This window comes from Bombina bombina, chromosome 7 (assembly GCF_027579735.1).
Source record: "Bombina bombina isolate aBomBom1 chromosome 7, aBomBom1.pri, whole genome shotgun sequence".
NCBI lineage: Eukaryota > Metazoa > Chordata > Amphibia > Anura > Bombinatoridae > Bombina > Bombina bombina.
The window spans coordinates 288,307,704-288,327,902 of record NC_069505.1 but is presented as its reverse complement, the minus strand read 5'-3'; the positions used below and the strand labels follow the sequence as shown (position 1 = coordinate 288,327,902).

Here is a 20,199-nt window from a genome sequence, read left to right as displayed (position 1 = left end):
AACAGCCTCTATTAGTCTGTTGAAGCGCTAAGCACTATTTATACACAATGGGATATATATTCCAGTGTTCTCCACAGAAAACATTGCCATCTGCAAGGAATTATTAAAGGGATATTAAAGTCATGATTACACATTCTTGATTCAGATAGAGAATACAATTTTAAACAACTTTCCAATTTACTTCTATTATTTAATTTGCTTCCTTCTCTTGTTATTCTTTGCTGAAAGGTTAATGTAGGAAAGCTCAGGAGCAGCAAAGAATCTAGGTTCTAGCTGCTGATTGGTGGCTGCATATATATCAACTGTCATTGGCTCATCCATGTGTTCAGTTAGAAACCAGTAGTGCATTGCTGCTTCTTCAACAAATGGTACCAAAAGAATGAAGCAAATTTGATAATAGAAGTAAACTGGAAAGTTGTTTAGAATTGTATGTTCTACCTAAATCATTAAATAAATAACTTTTGGGTTTCATATTGCTTTAAAGGGACAGTCTATACCAGAATTTTTATTGCTTGAAAAAATAGATAATCCCTTTATTACCCATTCCCTAATTTTGCATAACCAACACAGTTATATAAATACACTTTTAATTCTGTGATTAACTTGCATCTAAGCCTCTGCAGACTGCCCCCTTATTTCAGTTCTTTTGACAAACATCCATTTTAGCCAATCAGAGCTTGCTCACTGGAATTCCACGTGCATGAGCACAGTGTTATCTATATGATAAACGTGAACTAACACCCTCTAGTGGTGAAAAACTGTCAAAATGCCCTGTGAGAAGAGGCGGCCTTCAAGGGCTTAGACATTAGCATATGAACCTCCTAGGTTTAGCTTTCAACTAAGAATACCAAAAGAACAAAGTAAAATTGGTGATAAAAGTAAATTGGAAAATTGTTAAAAATTACATTCTCTATCTGAATCATGAAAGTTTATTTCGGACTAGATTGTCCCTTTAAGTAGCCATTGTAATATTTTCAAATATATCATTTTTTTGCTATCAAAAGAACAAATTGCATAATTTGACGGTAATTTGTGCAATAAACATTGAACATATGTAATATTAGCTAATTTTAACTTAATATTGGCTAACATTTTATTCAGGTGGTCAGTAAACATTTTATTCAAGTGGTCAGTTATTCAGCCAGGTGGTGCCCCCGCTAAAAAGGTCCTGGGGAGAACACTATTGTAATCATTCTGAAAATCTGAAGACTGTTTTTGTTCTAGATCAGGGGTATCAAACTCAAAAAGTATCTGGGGGTAACTGGCCAAATGTTCTTCTCCTATGGGGGCCACTTGAACTGAGTAAGTGCTCCGGAACTGGATATACTAGGAAATGAAAGCGACATTTAGCCAAGTAGTAGTCCATTGTTAGCAGTTGTAGCCCAAAATAGACAAAACACTTGTCTATATTTGTGTGAATACCAAATGAAGTGATCATCTTGGAACTGTATAGAAATGTAAAAAGTGGTGGGAGTCTACACTTGATGCTTGTCTTTATATTTGTCTTGTAAATGCCTATTAAGAACATCAACTAGTTATACCTTTTAGAACCCTAAAAAAAAAAATATTGACAGCCCAAATTAATGGTTTTACCTATTAAACAAGGGAGGGCCAGAGGAAACAATCTTGAGGGCCCCATTTGGCCCTGGGGCCGGTCCTTTAAGACCACTGTTCTAGATACATCATTTAACAAGGTTTCTAACAGATTACAATAGGCCCAGATATAAACAAACACACAAGTCAAAATTAAACTCCACACTTCAGTCAGAGCATCATGCAGTTTTAAAACATATGCCAATTGAATCCATAATCAGTTTCAGTGGCGGTTCCACATGGGGGCTTACAGGGGCCAGTGCATCTGTAAAAATGTCCCTCCCCCGTGGTCCCCCTGAGCTGCCCCGTAATATCTATTTAAAAAAAAAAAAAAACAGACATAGATCTTAACAGGATTCAAATTGTGTTTCAACTTTTTTTACGTCCGGACCAGGCCGCATCCGGCTGTACCCAACCTACCCAGCCCGTGTTCCACTTCCACCCACAACCGGCACGGTTGTGGGTGGAAGTGGAACACGGGCTGGGTAGGTTGGGTACAGCCGGATGCGGCCTGGTTCCGGACGTAAAAAAGCCTGCTACAGCTGGAGCAAGCCTGCTACAGCTGGAGCAGGACTGAGTCCTGACTACTAGTCTAGCAGGCACAGCGCGATTCCTGATCTATGCGTGCTGTGAGACTGTCTGACGTCACGTCAACGAGAAGACCCGCACTCTGAGGGGAGTATCAGTAAAACGGGGGTGACCCGGGTGAGATAGCGTTTATGGATGGTATAACTGTGTATTTGTGTGTCTTATAGGTAATATATTACCTCAAACAAAATAAGTCGCATCAGAAAATATTATGAATATATGAGCATTACACAGTCACCCTTTCAATAACATTCTCTGTATAATTGTCTGCAGCAATGTTATAAGCCAGACTGATCTTCGCTTCTACTTACTGCAGATGAAACCAAACAGCAATGAAATTAAGTTCACTCATTTTTAATATGTCCGAAGTATTTATGTTTTTTATCTTTCATTTTTATTCTCTCCAAGAAGTTTTAGTTTGGACCATTCCAATTAATGTTTTCAGTTTTGTTGGGGGGGGGGTTTGTGGGCTAGATATTGAACTAGGGGGTGATTGTCCCCATGCTGGTTATATATTACTAGAAAATATTAATAATGGTTTAGGTTTATGTGATCTGCTCTCAATTTATTCATATATATATTTATATATATATATATATATATATATATATATATATATATATATATATATATATATACCATATATACTATGTAAATAGTGGGATTTTATAATATTATTTCCAACAGGTTAATCCTTTATACCCTTATACCACTATTGTGAAGTTTGAAGTGGATTAGCATAACGTAATTACCTCTCTTATATGCCCATACAAAATATTCTGAAGGCTGCATGGGTGGGTATGCACACAGACAAAAAACATTATGCCCATAAAACATTCTAAAGACTGAAGAGCTGATTGAGCCAATTCCGAATTTTTGCAAAAAAACCCCGCAAACATTTGTATAGCGATGGGGGGCTCTCTGAATGTTGGGCAAGGGATCTTAGAGGGAGGGAGGATATTGAGGGGGGGGGGCAGCTAGACTACAGAAAATATGAAATGTAATAAAAAAATAAAAAACACTATTTTAGGGGCAAACTGGGTACTGGCAAACAGCTGACAGTACCCAAGATGGCAGCAAATAGGTAGAGGGGGGAGGGTTAGAGAGCAGTATGAGGGGGGGAATCAGGGAGGTTGGGGGCTAAGAGGGGATCCAACACTGCAGAATCAATTGAAGAAAAAAAAATGCTTTTTATTTTAGTACTGGCAGACTTCCTGCCAGTACTTAAGATGGCGGTGACAACTGTAAGGTGGGAGAGGGAAGAGAACTGTTTAAGGGGGGTCAGGGAGGATTCAGGAGGTGAGATGTGTCAGTTGGGAGGCTGATCTCTACACTAAAGCTAAAACTAACCCTATAAGCTACCTAATTAACCCTGTCACTGCTGGGCATAATTTACGTGTGGTGCAAAGTGGCATTTAGCGGCCTTCTAATTACCAAAAAGCAACACAACAGCCATATATGTCTGCTATTTCTGAACAAAGGGGATCCCAGAGAAGCATTTACAACCATTTGTCCCATAATTGCAGAAGCTGTTTGTAAATAATTTCAGTGAGAAAATGTAACAATTTTTTTTTTTTTTTTATTTGATCGCATTTGGTGGTGAAATTGTGGCATAAAATATACGAAAATGGGCCTAGATCAATACTTTGGGTTGTCTTCTACACTAAAGTTTAAATTAACCCTACAAGCTCCCTAATTAACCCCTTCACTGCTGGGCATAAAACACGTGTGGTGCGCAGCGGCATTTAGCGGCCTTCTAGTTACCAAAAAGCAATGCCAAAGCCATATAAGTCTGCTATTTCTGAACAAAGGGGATTCCAGAGAAGCATTTACAAACATTTGTGCCATAATTGCACAAGCTGTTTGTAAATAATTTCAGTGAGAAACCTAAAGTTTGTGAAAAAGTGAACGATTTATATATACACACACATGTCAAGGGATATTCAGGGATTCCTGACAGATATCAACGTAAATATCGCTAATTTTGAGAGAAAAAAATGGTTTGGAAATAGCAAAGTGCTACTTGTATTTATTACCCTATAACTTGCAAAGAACATGTAAACATTGGGTATTTCTAAACTCAGGACAAAATGTACAAACTATTTAGAATGGGTGTTTTTTGGTGGTTGTTGATGTGTAACAGATTTTGGGGGTCAAAGTTAGAAAAAGTGTGTTTTGTTCCATTTTTCAGCATATTTTATATTTTTTTTTTATAGTAAATTATAAGATATGATGAAAATAATGGTATCTTTAGAAAGTCCATTTAATGGCGAGAAAAACGGTATATAATGTGTGTGGGTACAGTAAATGAGTAAGAGGAAAATAACAGCTAAACACAAACACCGCAGAAATGTAAAAATAGCCTTGGTCCCAAACGGTCAAAAAATGGAAAAGTGCTGTGGTCCTTAAAGTGAATGTAAATTTTAATGCTAAAGTGCCCGGTTTTTAAAACTTTGATTAAAAACAGGGGCACTTTAATTCATCAAAATTTTCATTTCACTCCTGTTGTGAAAATAAACTTACTTTTTAATCTTCACAGCAGCTCCAGTTTCCTCCACCCGTTTCAAAGCCTCTTCCTGGGTCTAAAATGAGGTATCCGGCTTCATCCAATCACAGCAATGAATCAGACACTGAATCCCCCGGGGGGGAAATCTGTGATTGGAGGATGACCTATCAATCATTTCTGACATCAGAAATGGCTTGTGAGACCAGAGGAAGCAGCAGCTGCTGTGAAGTTTAAAAGGTAAGTTTTTTGTCACAACAGGAGTGAAATGTAAATTTTAATGAATTAAAGTGCCCCTGTTTTTAATCAAAGTTTTAAAAACCGGGCACTTAAGCATCAAAATTTACATTCACTTTAAGGGGACTGCCCATTATCTCAGTGATTTAAAAAGACTTGCATTTTAACCAATCAGTACTGAGTCAAAAAACTCCACGGGGGTGAGCACAATGTTATCTATATGGCACACATGAACTAGTGGCTGTAAAAAAAAAAAAACTGTCAAAATGCACTGAGATAAGAGGCAGCCTTCAAGGTCTTAGAAATTAGCATATGAGCCTAAATTGATTTAGCTTTCAAGAATACCAAGAGAACAAAGTAAATTTGATAAACATAAATTGGAAAGTTGTTTAAAATTACATTCCCTAGCTGAATCATGAAAGTTTAATTTTCACTTGACTGTCCCTTTAACTTTGAAATTTACCAGAAAATATTCTACTGCTCATTTCAAATTGAAAGTTCTATTTCATTGTCTTTTTATTGTGCGTGTGTGTCAGTTATTCAATGCCTCTGTATTTAGTGGTCCTTGATACACAGTATTTGGAACTTTGGTTTAAGGTGCCCCTGACACGTGACAAACGTCTATCAAACTTGAGACCAGTTATATCTGTGGTAATTATGAGCCGATAGACCTGTGTGAAATATCTTGCTCTGTTTGTGGGACCAGGGTACATCGTATGGCCCCAGCATCAGTCACTGGAGAGTTAACAACTAGAGGGCACGCGGCACCAGGACAGCGGTAAAGTCATTTTTCCGGCATTTACTCTGCAATTCATTTAATTTGGCCTTTTACATAGAAATAGTTTTTTCTTTAAAAATGCTGAGCCTTTGATGAGCTTGTGCAGCAACAGTACATCATTATAAAAACGGCCTATTACCTGCTCCTTTACATGAACCAAACCGAACACAGGAAGCCATTACCAAATAAAAAAAGTCATTCCCTGGAGCAACCACAGCTTTGAAGATTTTTTTTCTCCGCCTCTTTTTAAAACCCTTTTCTCGTCGCACCTCACGGTTTTAATTTATTGATTAGCTTCCCTGCACAAAGCTGGAAGGGGAAAATTTAACCTCACGCAGGAGGCACCAACACCTGAGTTATCTTCATATTAAACGAAGCACTGAATAAAAGCTCTGGCTCCAGTCAGAAAAGTAGCTCTGCCTGAAAGTGAGGCCCCACTGCTGAAAAACCCTAGAGCAAGGGTAAAAAAATCCCTCGCTATGTGTGGGGATCTGAGGGCTCTTGTTTATTGTTGTATCAACCAAAACACATTTACATTTATTTATTTATTTTCTTACTTGCTGTAATGTGTCACAGATACATGAGCTGTGCATTGTATATATCCAGCCCACACTATTGTGCTCCGAGCACACAGATTACAGCGGCACGTCTGGTCCTAGGCCAACACGTTACAGCACATATACGCCGCGTCCCTAACAAAACTCCCAGACACTCTGGGATCCTCTCCACCGATTTAATCCCCTGTGACAGGTTAGTGCGTGGGATGCGAGAGATCTCCGGGGTGGCTGATTTCCGCAGAAACTTTCTGAAAAGGTTTAAACATGACTGGAAGTAGCACTTTCCCACACAGAGTGGGGCAAGTGCAACTCATAGGTGTCCAGGAAAACATGGCCGAGGTGGCAACCCTATCTCCACCCCAAAAATAGACAGTTGGATTTGCTCACATTTGGGGGGTTTTACAGCTGCCTGACAAAAAAAAAAAAACATTTATATAATGTAATATTAAAAAAATTTTTAAAAAAAATATATATCTATAGATCTTTGTTTCATAGCTGTAAGGCCTAGAAAGTATCCAGCCAGACCAAGTTACACACACACACACACAGTTACACACACACACTTACACACACACACACACTTACACACACACACACACTTACACACACACACACACTTACACACACACACACACTTACACACACACACACTTACACACACACACACTTACACACACACACACTTACACACACACACACTTACACACACTTACACACACACACACACACACACTTACACACACACACTTACACACACACACTTACACACACACACTTACACACACACACTTAACACACACACTTACACACACACACTTACACACACACACTTACACACACACACTTACACACACACACTTACACACACACACTTACACACACACTTACACACACACACTTACACACACACACACTTACACACACACTTACACACACACTTACACACACACTTACACACACACTTACACACACACTTACACACACACTTACACACACACTTACACACACACACACACACACTTACACACACACACACTTACACACACACACACTTACACACACACACACTTACACACACACACACTTACACACACACACACTTACACACACACACACTTACACACACACTTACACACACACACACACTTACACACACCACACACTTACACACACACACACTTACACACACACACACACTTACACACACACACACTTACACACACACACACTTACACACACACACACACTTACACACACACACACTTACACACACACACACACTTACACACACACACACACTTACACACACACACACAGTTACACACACACACACAGTTACACACACACACACAGTTACACACACACACACAGTTACACACACACACACAGTTACACACACACACACACACAGTTACACACACACAGTTACACACACACAGTTACACACACACAGTTACACACACACAGTTACACACACACAGTTACACACACACAGTTACACACACACACAGTTACACACACACACAGTTACACACACACACAGTTACACACACACACAGTTACACACACACACAGTTACACACACACACAGTTACACACACACACAGTTACACACAGTTACTGTATTCCGTAAAGCACAGCTGTTTTACCAGCAGGTGCCATGGCGCTGCGGCTTCTCTGGGGCTGTTCTACAGGTATTTGTGCTCACACAGATTTCTACAGCTGATTAGCCCAGTGTGAACAGTTACCTAAGACATCTCAGAACAACTTAACTTTATTTTGAAGACCACAGAACGCTCTGAGGTTATAGAAACAGGTTACAGTTTTGCTGCATTTTTGTGGTTTCCTTTTGTTAGGTTAAAGGGACACTCAATTCATGATTCAGATAGAGCAGCAATTTTAAACAACTTTCCAATTTACTTCCATCAACAAAATGTGCAGTCTTTTTATATTTACACTTTTTGAGTCACCAGCTCCTACTGAGCATGTGCAAGAATTCACATAACAAATGTATATGCATTTGTGATTGGCTGATGGCTGTCACATGAAACAGGGGACGTGGAAATAGACATAACTTTGAATTTTGTCAGAAAAATAAATCTAAAACTCACTTGAAGTTCAGACTAAGTGCTATTGCATTGTCTTTTTATCATGCATTTGATTATGCAAATGCACTGTATTTACTGGTCTTATAAGATAGTTAGAACCGCATATTGCTTTGGCTTCATAGTGAAGCATGAAGATTCAGCCGCTCAGACCACCAAATACACAACCTGCAGTAAGAGGGAGGGACACCGGCTGCTCACCTCATAAATAGCACAAGGAAAGTGCGTTTAATAATGGATGCAGACAAGAGACGAGAGGATTTGTGCATACTTCACACCAGTGCCAAAGCATGAGAGGTGCATCACGCCGGCCCCATAGTCACGCTAAATATTTGATTTAACTAGCACCACGCAGCCATCGTTTCACACAAGCTACATCTCCTGGGATACTGCAGTAGCCACCCTCTCAGTGAGAGTGTTGGCGTATACGGTTCTGCTCCCACACGGATACAAACAGAGTAGAATTTCACTCATCGGGCAGGAACAAGAGAAAAGCAGCACCAGAGGGAGGAGGGGCAGAAAACTGCACTAATAACCACCGTCCACCTGGGGAAAACATCCTCAATATACCAAGATGATGGTAGCAGAACCAGGCACAGAATGGGCACTTATTGAAGTGACAAAGAATAAGACAGATGAGCCAAAACATACAGCATGCATCAATTCTATTCATATGTAAATCATAAGCTCTTGGGGCAAATACACTCCCCTACTGTGTAATCTCTCCTTGGCAAATTCTAATTAATGTTTAACAGCACTTTTATAAACAGTGAGCAACAAATAAACACACACACACCTATAAACACCAATATTGACACAATTTGTATACACAAGCTACACAATACAAACGCCTCCCAGACTGTGATTTTTATTTTTACTGTCACAGATAAAGCTCCCGCAGTCAGCTCATTTGCACTCGATTAGAAGCTCTCAAATCATTTTGTGGTTCCTGGGAGTTTAACGGTCTCCGACTTACCCCAAACGTCTTTATGGAAACACAAACAAAACAAAAATTCATGGATCAGATAAAGCACCATATCCCAAGAGACTAATTTACTTCTATTATCAAATCTACTTTGATAATCTTTTAAGGGTATGCACTAAAATTAATCTTCCAAAAAAAAAAATCTCTTTAGCACTCGTGCTACATTTTCTTTAATGTCCTTTTAAATTTTAAAGATATTTTTTCTCTTACAAATTCATTATACATAAAAAGATAAAGCTTAAAGGGACATTAAACCCCAAAAATGTATTTCATGATTCAGATAGAGAATACAATTTTTAACAACATTCCAATTTTCTTCTATTATCTAATTTGCTTCATTCTTTAGATATCCTTTGTTGAAGAAATAGCAATGCACATGAGTGAGCCAATCACACGAGGCATCTGTGTGCATCCACCAATCAGCAACCTACTGAGCCTATTTGATAATAGAAGTAAATTAGAAAGTTGTTTAAAATCGCATGCTCTATCTAAATCATGAAAGAAAAAAAGTGGGTTTCATGTCCCTTTAAAGAGTATGAAAACCAAAATGTGCCTTCGTGGTTCAGATATAGCAGCTGCATTAAACAACTTTCTAATTTACTTTCATCATAATTTTTTCTTGTTCTCTTAGTATCTTTTGTTGAAAAGCAGGGACATATGCATAGGAGCCGGCCCATTTCTGAAGCACTATATGGCAGCAGGCTTGCAATAAAGTTATCCATTTGCAAGAGCCCTAGATGGCAGTGCTATTCCTTCCATGTAGTGCTCAAGATGACTACCTAGGTATCTCTTCAAATAAGATGGGAACAAAGCAAATTTGATAACAAAAGAAAATTGAAAACTTTTTTAAAGTGATATACTCTGTCTGAACTCACTAAATAAATGTTTGGGTTTCATATCCCTTAAACTGCTGATACATAGCATTGGGCTCATAAGAAAAATCATTCATAAAACCAGCAGGAGGATTCTGGCTGCCCAGAAGCCCAGTACCAGCAGATCCTGCAGGGTTGTGCCATAAGTTGGCCACCCCTGTTAACTCCGCACACAATACATAGGGGCAAGTCTCTGACCTGCAAAATTATCTATGGTAAAACCTAACAAATTCCCCAATTCAGCGCTGCTACATTTCTACTTCTGGCAGCCGTCTGAATCCTTTTCTATACATTTATATATAAACCCATTTCCTGGCTCCTCCACATCTCAAACAAATGTGTCACCTACTGATCCAAGTCATTATGAACAAAAGGTTATTGTAAAAAGGTTTGGAGCAAAACACTAACAAACAGGTTGGGTATTGCCCAGTATCTACTCATTCACATATCCTTGTGCACTAACAATAGGACCCAGAGGGGCAGATCTACACAAAGCACGCAGGGTCACCAAGGTCAGGTCATAGAGCATTGGCATTAGGGTCACACATGCCATAGCTCTTCCCAGTGACCTTTAACCTCATCTTGGAAACAAGTTAATTGCTCGCTTTCCCACAGTCATTTGCTGAGGAGGCATTAAGTGACAAGAGGGACCTCCCCGGACACAGAAGGTGATCACACTGTCTGCACAGAGCTCCCTGCAACATTAAAGTCAATTTTTCTTTCATGATTCAGATAGAAAACACAATTTTAAACAACTTTCCACATCACTTTAATTCTCTAAATGGTTTCATTCTCTTTTTATCCTTTAAAGCAGCAATGTACTGGGTGAATCAATAGAATGAAGCAATTATCTGCATCCACCTATCAGCAGCTCCTGAGCCTACCTAGGTCTCTTCTTCAACAAAGGATAGCAAGAGAACAAAACAAATTAGGCAATAGAAATAAATTGGAAAGTTGTTTAAAATTGCATGCTCTATCTGAATCATGAAAGAAAAAAAAAAATGAGTTTCATATCCCTTTAAGGAAAATGTTTAGCAGCAAATTAAACACAAATCTGCTCATTCAGTGATACCACCAGCTACAACTTCAGAGAGAGCACATAGCGCTGTAGAATTCAGGTAGAAATCCCCAAATCCGGAATTCCACACTTTTTTTTTTTTTTATCAAAAATTACTATTTTTGTGCTCTAAATACAAATAGTCTATGGGGCCTATCAAGCTCCGAATGCAGGCTCGCCAGAAGCAGCGGTTATGTAGCAACGGTCTAAAGACCGCTGCTCCATAACCGTGCCCGTCTGATCTGATGAGGCGGACAGGAATCGCCGGAATTCAACCCGATCGAGTACGATCGGGTTAACACCCCCCTGCTGGCGGGCGATTGGCCGCGAGTCAGCAGGGGGCGGCGTTGCACCAGCAGCTCTTGTGAGCTGCTGGTGCAACGCTGAATACGGAGAGCGTATTGCTCTCCGCAGTCAGCGAGGTCTTGCGGACCTGATCCGCACTGTTGGATCAGGTCCGCAAGACCTATGATACATAGGCCTCAATATTTATTTAAAACAACAAATATTACCTGTCTGATTACAGTACAGTGCTGTGTATACAAAAGTATTACATTATTTTTTTTTAAAACTACCTTTAGGTCACATGTATAAGCTGTATAATGACACAAGATATTTTTGTTTACACTTGGTCCCATCCCCTCTCCAAACTGCCCCATTTTACACAAGCAAATATTCTAAAATCCAAACCTTTTCTGGTCCCAGACAGCTTGGATAAAGGGGTTTCTGCCGGTTTAAAGTATTTAATAAATAAGTGGTAGAAATATTGTTTTTCAGGTACTAAAAAAAAAAAAATGATCGATATTTCTCCTGGTTGAAATGAAGCAAACTATTGCTTCATTTAATTAGCAGCAGCAAGCACCAGCCCCTAAAATTTCACTATATGGTTTTATTTAGCTTATTCAGCTGGGACCTGTAAAACATATTTATTGAGTGCACTGTTGGCAACTATGCGGATAAAACAAGACTATTGCCAAAAAAAAAAAAATGCTTACCAAGACTTGTTTGCTCTATTATAGGTTTACTTCTGGATTAAGAAATTTGATTTGAATAAGAAATAGGTTGTTTTTTTAAGCATCTTTGAAAATGTTTATATTTATTAAACAGGGAGATAAACAGATCCCACACAGCACTGTATATGTGTAATTAAATTGCTGTGTTAGACCCAGTGATACCAGTATCAAAACAAGAGTTTCAGTCCTCAAGCACCAAATCGCTGATGTGCGTACAATATTAACTATTCATAGCTGTATTCAATAAGACTTTCCTGCAGGCCATAACACAGTATCTGCTCACTTGAACAGGGTTTAATGTGATTGGAGATGGGGCTCCTACCCCCAGCAAGGGAGGTAGAATACATTAATATTATGAAGACCTTGTGAGCATTTCAGCAATCAGTCCCCGGAGATGCGTACAGCGTGCAAGACGCCAGCCAGGACTTAACACTTCCCTGCCACTAGGATATGCAGTCTGTATGGTGCATGAGAGAGTTAAAATGCTGGGAAATATCACTGAGTATTACACCTTATTGTAGCAGTACTGCAGACTTATCTAGCAACCAAAGGGTTAAAATATTGACAGTTAAGTATATGTTTACAATAAAATGTTACACTTATAAACAGCTGCAAAAACATCACACATGTATGCCCGAAGGGAAAGCAAGAAATATCATCTAAGACTCATTTTATTGTATGGACTTCATGTATTCAGAAAAAACTCACAGCCCACATGTCACACTGCACCCCCCCCAAACCAAGTCACACTGCACCACCACCCCCAAAACCAAGTCACGACACACTGCCCCCCCCAAAACCAAGTCCCACTGCCTCCCCCCAAAACCAAGTCCCATGTCACACTGCCCCCCCCAAAACCAAGTCACATGTCACACTGCCCCCTCCAAAACCAAGTCACATGTCACACTGCCCCCCCAAAACCAAGTCACATGTCACACTGCCCCCCCAAAACCAAGTCACATGTCACACTGCCCCCCCCAAAAAACAAATCACATGTCACACTGTTACAAGATTACAGAACTCACCACTGGTGAGATCACACTACAGAGCCCCCATAAGTAACCAGGTTACAGTACAGAGCTCACCACCAGTCAGATCACACTACAGGGCCCCCATAAGTAACCAGGTTACAGTACAGAGTTCACCACTGATCAGATCACACTACAGAGCCCCCATAAGTAACCAGGTTACAGTACAGAGCTCACCACCGATCAGATTACACTACAGGGCCCCCATAAGTAACCAGGTTACAGTACAGAGCTCACCACCGATCAGATCACACTACAGAGCCCCACAAACCCTCACAAACTGCTCATCTAAGGAATGTTAGTTGGACAAAATTGTTTAGGAACAGTTTGACTATCACAATATGACACACAAGACGACCCATATTACAACCCCAAAGTCATTCTAGTGCAGCATCTTATAATTCATCAGTGACAAATTCCAAAGCAACACACGTGATTTCTGTCTCCTTTTGTTTTAGGGTATTCTGTGGATATCTCCAAGCAAATGCTCCTTTCCAGAGCCTCAATATATATTCCTTAGTCCACTGTAAATCTGCCAAGCTTCGGCTTATCTCGGTGGCTGCAACCTGTTGCGTAGCAATGCAGTGAGGTAATGTTTGGCAGCCAAGGAGTTAAACACAGCAGTGTATCTAAAAGCCCACCGGCAGCGAAAAGCTTCTGTATAAAGCGCCCCACCCCCCCCCCCACTCATCTCCTTATTGGGGAGAGGACATAACAATGACGTTTTTTCTAAAATAAAATATAACATAGATTTAGGAACCACAAGGATTTAATTGAACTGAATATACCGAGATTGTTATAAAATAATAGGGGCAGGAAGCTATATTTGAGGGATTCCTTCCTTAGATTTTTTTCTGCCATGTTACAGGTCTATACTAAACAAACACTGTGCAGTGGGTAATGTTCACTTTACATCCAAAACATTCAGGAAACTCACACGATAAAGTACCTTGTCTGCAGGAGGGGTTTGTAATTCTCTCTCTCATTCAGAACGATTAAGAAAAATTATTAAAATCACTTGTGGCCTCTGCACCAACATCACCTGGTACTGAACATCCAGTGCCCTTCTGAGAGGTCAGCATGTGCACCCCCCAGCAATATAAGGCACTGACTGTGGCCCCCCCAAAACTGGTCTAAGGGTGCACCTCACACTAATCTAGCTGCCCCCAGTGACCTACAACACAGAACTAGTACCAACAATTATATAAACCCACCTGGGCCTCCCAAAGAAGAGCAATTACTGTTCCCACCCCATCTATAGATGCTCCACAGCAGATTGACTCTATGCCCACTCTACAGCACAACAGGCAATAGCGCATTCAGTGCTTCACTACCTGCTCATTACATTCTCACCCAGAGAACTGTACCAAGTAAATTCCTTCACTGTTACCCAGCTCCCTTATTGTACTGACCAAAAAGAGCATTCAGTGTGCCACCCCTGGGAATAAGAAGGCCGAGCAGGACATTCCATGGGATCATTAGCTGAATCTTTGTGTTTTCCTACACAGAAAAAAAAAAGCAACTTGCATTTAAATAGAAGGAGAGATTAACCCGAATCGGCGCAGGGAGGGCAGAAACCTCCTTTAATTGATGTGCAAATGACTGGCACACAGGGGGTTAAACAAGGTGAGCACTTTACAAACCAGCTGAACATAAGGTGCACAGTCTGGGGTGCCCTAAACTATTACATCGCTGATTCGCCCTGATTATTTTTCATTTTATGTATATATTTTTTTAATAAAATAAAACAAAACCCATCTGGAATTAGACCCTTTGGAATAAAAGGAGGAAACACATCACATAGGGAATTAGCCAAGAGCTGTCGATATATCAGTAATGTCTCTCTATCCAGAGAGCGTTAACCCTTAAGCCCTCGGAGACAGAGCTATAAAGCCCCAAACAGCTGCAAAACATATGAATTGTGCCTGATCCCCCATCCCAGCCCCCCAGCCCAGGAGATCAGGGACATACTAAGCACCAGCAGGGTTAAGGGCACCAGGGTCAGGCATTTGGGCCCAGCAGCTGTGCAGACTGCTGGCTCAGGCTGCAGATTTAGGGAAATTTGCCCAGGCTTGTGTTAAGAGGAGCCTGTAAATTGTACTCTCACGATCTAAAGCTTCATGTAACACCCCAGCACACAGCTATGTCTTGCAGACCGCTCAGGCAGTTATTGGGTTAATATTTAAGAGTACAAAAATGAGAACATATATTTTTCCACAAAATAATGTACAGCTAAAATAACCTAACCCACAACTTCCTGCACCAAATAAGAAAAATATGGATGGCCTCAAGATATTTAACTCCTCCCGTGCAGCATTCCTCAATCATGCTAGTTTAACCCAATCAATGCTGGCTCTGGGCACCTTTCCTAACATTTCACAAAACCCCTGTTCGACAGTTTGATATTTGCAAATCAATAAGAACAAACTGCTCTCGCAGTAAATACATTTAGGAGCCAAATAGAATAATAAAAAAAGAATGTTATAATATTGGCATTTCTATATAGATTATAAAAGTAACAATATTCTAAAAACAAACACATTTTTCCAAATATTTCTCTGTCTGGTGTAGGGTGACAAAACTCAGCAGACAAAATGTATTAACTATATCTGAGATAAGACAAAACTCTGATCTATATCATTACACCTGAAGATGGGTATTTTTGCTTTAAATAAAGTATTTAGTGCAATCTCCGTTACCAGCACTACAGTACGAGGGGTCTGTGCAACAGAGAATCACTACAAATAAAGAGAACGATTCTTTTATTTTTCTCTCTTGTGTATGAAAACATCAAGATTAAAACTGCCATTGAGCAAGTCTCTAAAGCCCTTTCATGGATGGTTACTCATTTTATTGCCTTACTATACTATTCAGTTTACGAGGGAAGACTACACAATGCTTACTGACCACTACAGATTCTCATTTATGGGAAGGGTTGTTTTTTTTTTTAACTATATATATATATATATATATATATATATATATATATATATATATATATATATATTTATATATTATATATATATATATACTTAGTGATTGCTACTAAAATCTGACACCACTGCAAGTTAATAAAACATACCCCCGCTGCGATTGTGCAATGTCTCTGGTACAGAAGAGGTTAACGCTTCAATTCCAGCTAATCCCACATATTGTGAAAAAGAACACTGCATGCCTGCACAGCCAGCAATATCCTCAGATATGTTCAGCCAGTGTAGCATTGAATCAGATTTGTTGAAGGGGGCAGCTAATTTTTTTGGCCGTGAGGCACATACGAAGGATGTGGCATTTCTGGATTTGGTAACAAAAGCCAAAGATGGTAGGTGTCTTAATTGGAGCTTTTTTAGGAGAAAGAACTTTGTTCTCATCGAATCTGCAGGGTCTTTTGCCACAATAACAATCCTGTGTGATCCAGGAAGCCTCTCTCTTTGTAGTTTTGCAGAGCTGAACACAATCTCCAGGCTCGTTACATGACACTAATGCATTCTGCATTCCAAACCCTGTCCAGGCGGTTAGGCTCTAAAACACCCATGAAAAGCGTTGCTGTCTGCAGAAACTCAACCACCCTGTAGCTGGGTGCACAAAATATTTCCAGGCAAAATAAACTTAACAAAGCAACAAAAACTGGAAGCTGCATTAACCTCTTCGCTGCTAGTTACTGCCAGGTAATGTACTAGAAGTAAAGGGGTTGATATTATTCAAGCAACTTGTCCCAGTGCAATTTATAGGAATTCTGCAGTATTTCAGGAGAGGAGACTATACATCTTAACTAACCTAAAAACATGCACAGCGACTGCACCTTAGGTGCCAAAATACACCAGGGTAGTAGATAGGGAACAGAGCACTTTAAAAAAGCAATAATAGCAAAAGAATAAATGGATTTAAGTGCTGTGCTCATATATATTATATTTCTATATCATTATATGCTCTGCTGGAAAACACAAATCACAGCAAGATGTGACTGAGGAATAATTCCGCTATAAATTCTGTGTACAACATTACATTATCCATATACACATCAGATGCATTCCTATGCCAGGGAGATAAGGGGGTGTACATATATGGGCGAGAGGACAGCTCTATCCCTGTGATTAGCCAGCTGGTCACTTTATGATTTTCCTGGCTGAGCTTCCTGCAGTCTCACTGGCTCTGAGAAGTAAGATCAGCAAAATAACCACATCCCAGGCACCGAGGCAACCCCAGCGCACTGCAGCCTCTCCCTGCCCAGTGACTGCAGCATGGCATGCACCCCCATATAGCTGCCTAATATTATACACACATTAATATAGCAGGTCCCCTAGGCAGCTGTAACACTTGACTCTTTAGGATTTTGTATTTGCCCAAACCAACTGTGTAATAATATATGCATTTTCCATGAAATGTCAGAAAATACCCCAGTACTAGAAATAAAGCACTTTACTACAACATAGGAAAGAATACCTGAGTATTAATATGATCAAATCCTCCAACTCTGTAAGGGAAGTCAAAATATCCTGATTGTGATGGTTGTAAATTACAGAATACAGAGCAAGTATTTTACAGCTGCAAAAGGTACAGAGCCAAACACACTAATATACGGTAAGTCTAATGAGAGTTCAGAAATATCCCAATATCAGCAGGATACCATAAATAACCCAACAGCTGCAAATACCCTCCAGCTGCAGCAAATACCCCTGCCCAAAATACCCACAAACTGCCCAAAATACCCCTGCATAGCAGCAAATTACATTAAACTGAAAAATGAATTCCATCCAACAGCAGGGGCATTAAACCAAACAAATACCCCTGTACAGTAAATACCCCAGCACAAGGGAAGGGCAGTAACTAATACCCCAGCACAAGGGAAGGGCAGTATCTAATACCCCAGCACAAGGGAAGGGCAGTATCTAATACCCCAGCACAAGGGAAGGGCAGTAACTAATACCCCAGCACAAGGGAAGGGCAGTATCTAATACCCCAGCACAAGGGAAGGGCAGTATCTAATACCCCAGCACAAGGGAAGGGCAGTATCTAATACCCCAGCACAAGGGAAGGGCAGTATCTAATACCCCAGCACAAGGGAAGGGCAGTATCTAATACCCCAGCACAAGGGAAGGGCAGTATCTAATACCCCAGCACAAGGGTAGGGCAATAACTAATACCCCAGCACAAGTGAAGGGCAATAACTAATACCCCAGCACAAGTGAAGGGCAATAACTAATACCCCAGCACAAGTGAAGGGCAATAACTAATACCCCAGCACAAGTGAAGGGCAATAACTAATACCCCAGCACAAGTGAAGGGCAATAACTAATACCCCAGCACACGTGAAGGGCAATAACTAATACCCCAGCACACGTGAAGGGCAATAACTAATACCCCAGCACACGTGAAGGGCAATAACTAATACCCCAGCACAAGGGAAGGGCAATAACTAATACCCCAGCACAAGGGAAGGGCAGTAACTAATTCCCCAGCACAAGGGAAGGGCAGTAACTAATACCCCCAGCACACGTGTAAGGGCAATAACTAATACCCCAGCACAAGGGAAGGGCAATAACTTATACCCCAGCAAGAAGGGAGGGCAGTAAACTAATTCCCCAGCACAAGGGAAGGGCAGTAACTAATACCCCAGCACAAGGGTAGGGCAATAACCTATCACACCAGCACAAGGGTAGGGCAATAACTAATACCCCAGCACAAGGGTAGGGGCAATAACTTATACCCCAGCACTAAGGGCTAGGGCAATAATAATAGCCCAGCACTAGGGTTGGGAAGTAATATTAAGAGGAGCTGGGAAATTAAATCAAATCTCTACAGTAGCAGCCAAACGGTGACAAATACCCCCAGCCCCGGGAATTTGCCTAACAAAGGGATCCTTCACTAGACCCACAGCGGAACCTGCGGCCTCCCCGGCGAGGAACAAAACCCCGGGACATACTGAGCCAGCCGGTTGGGTAACACGCGGTACCACAGCTAGGGATTCGGGCTATTTCCCGATGACATAGAGCAGCTCCGGATCCCTCACACCCCCGGCAGCTCAGCAGTGGGATCCCCCGAGTGCCGTATCCTCGCTCGGCTCCCCGTGTGCTGCTACACCCGGTCCCCCTGTTCGGGCACACCCAGCCCCGGTACACTTACCGCAGCCATGCCGCCGCCCGCTAGCTATAACGTATCCGCTCAGCAATGAATGGGACGCTCGGAATGCTGCCGCCTGACTGTGCCTGGCCGCACTGCCGCTAGCCGCCTGCAGAGGGGCGCTCGCGTGCGAGCAGGGGGGCGCCTTAAGGCGGCGATATTTGAGCTTAAAGGGGAAACGCTCCGTGTGAGCAGCTCATTCACTAATCTCTCTCAAATACCGTGTTCTACTATGGATCTGGTTCCCTGGCAGGAAGCTCTCTGCCCAGTGCCTTGTCTCAGAAATACGTTTTGCTATAATCCATTTCCTAAACCATTTGTGTCTTATGCTCTGAAAGGGTTCCACTTTATAATGTGTTTAACATCTTACCTGCAGGTATCTCACGTCTTACCCGAAAAGTATACCCGGTGCCCATGTCAGAGCTACAGACAATCTGTGCACAGCGTGTACCCACCAGTCTGTATATCTGTATGCTTGCCCATGGGCACCTGGTGTGTGCTGAGTGTGCCAATCTCTAAGTCTGTGATGCCCCAAAAACTTACATTCTGCAGGTACCCCCGGTGCCCATGTCAGAGCTACAGACAATGGACCCACCAGTCTGTTCTGTATGCTTGCCCATGGGCACCTGGTGTGTGCTGAGGGTGCCAATCTCTAAGTCTGTGATGCCCCAAAAACCTCGTACATTCTGCAGGTACCACGGTGCCCATGTTAGAGCTACAGAGAAGCTGTGCTTAGCATGTACCCACCAGTCTGTATCTCTGTATG

At 41.1% G+C, this 20,199-nt stretch overlaps 1 protein-coding gene across 3 annotated transcripts in view; it reads right to left on the bottom strand.

Annotated features, from left to right (window-relative positions):
• The window catches only part of PLXNA1 (plexin A1), a 344,408-nt gene extending 324,888 nt beyond the window's left edge, over positions 1-19,520 (bottom strand). For 2 of the 3 annotated variants that reach the window (XM_053720837.1, XM_053720839.1), the window contains exon 1: positions 19,437-19,520. The gene's annotated coding sequence lies outside the window, so the exon portion shown is untranslated. Of the gene's footprint in view, positions 1-16,398; positions 16,788-19,436 lie in introns of those variants that run through there. The other variant, XM_053720838.1, reaches the window with a different exon arrangement.
• Between the last annotated feature and the right edge of the window lie 679 nt (positions 19,521-20,199).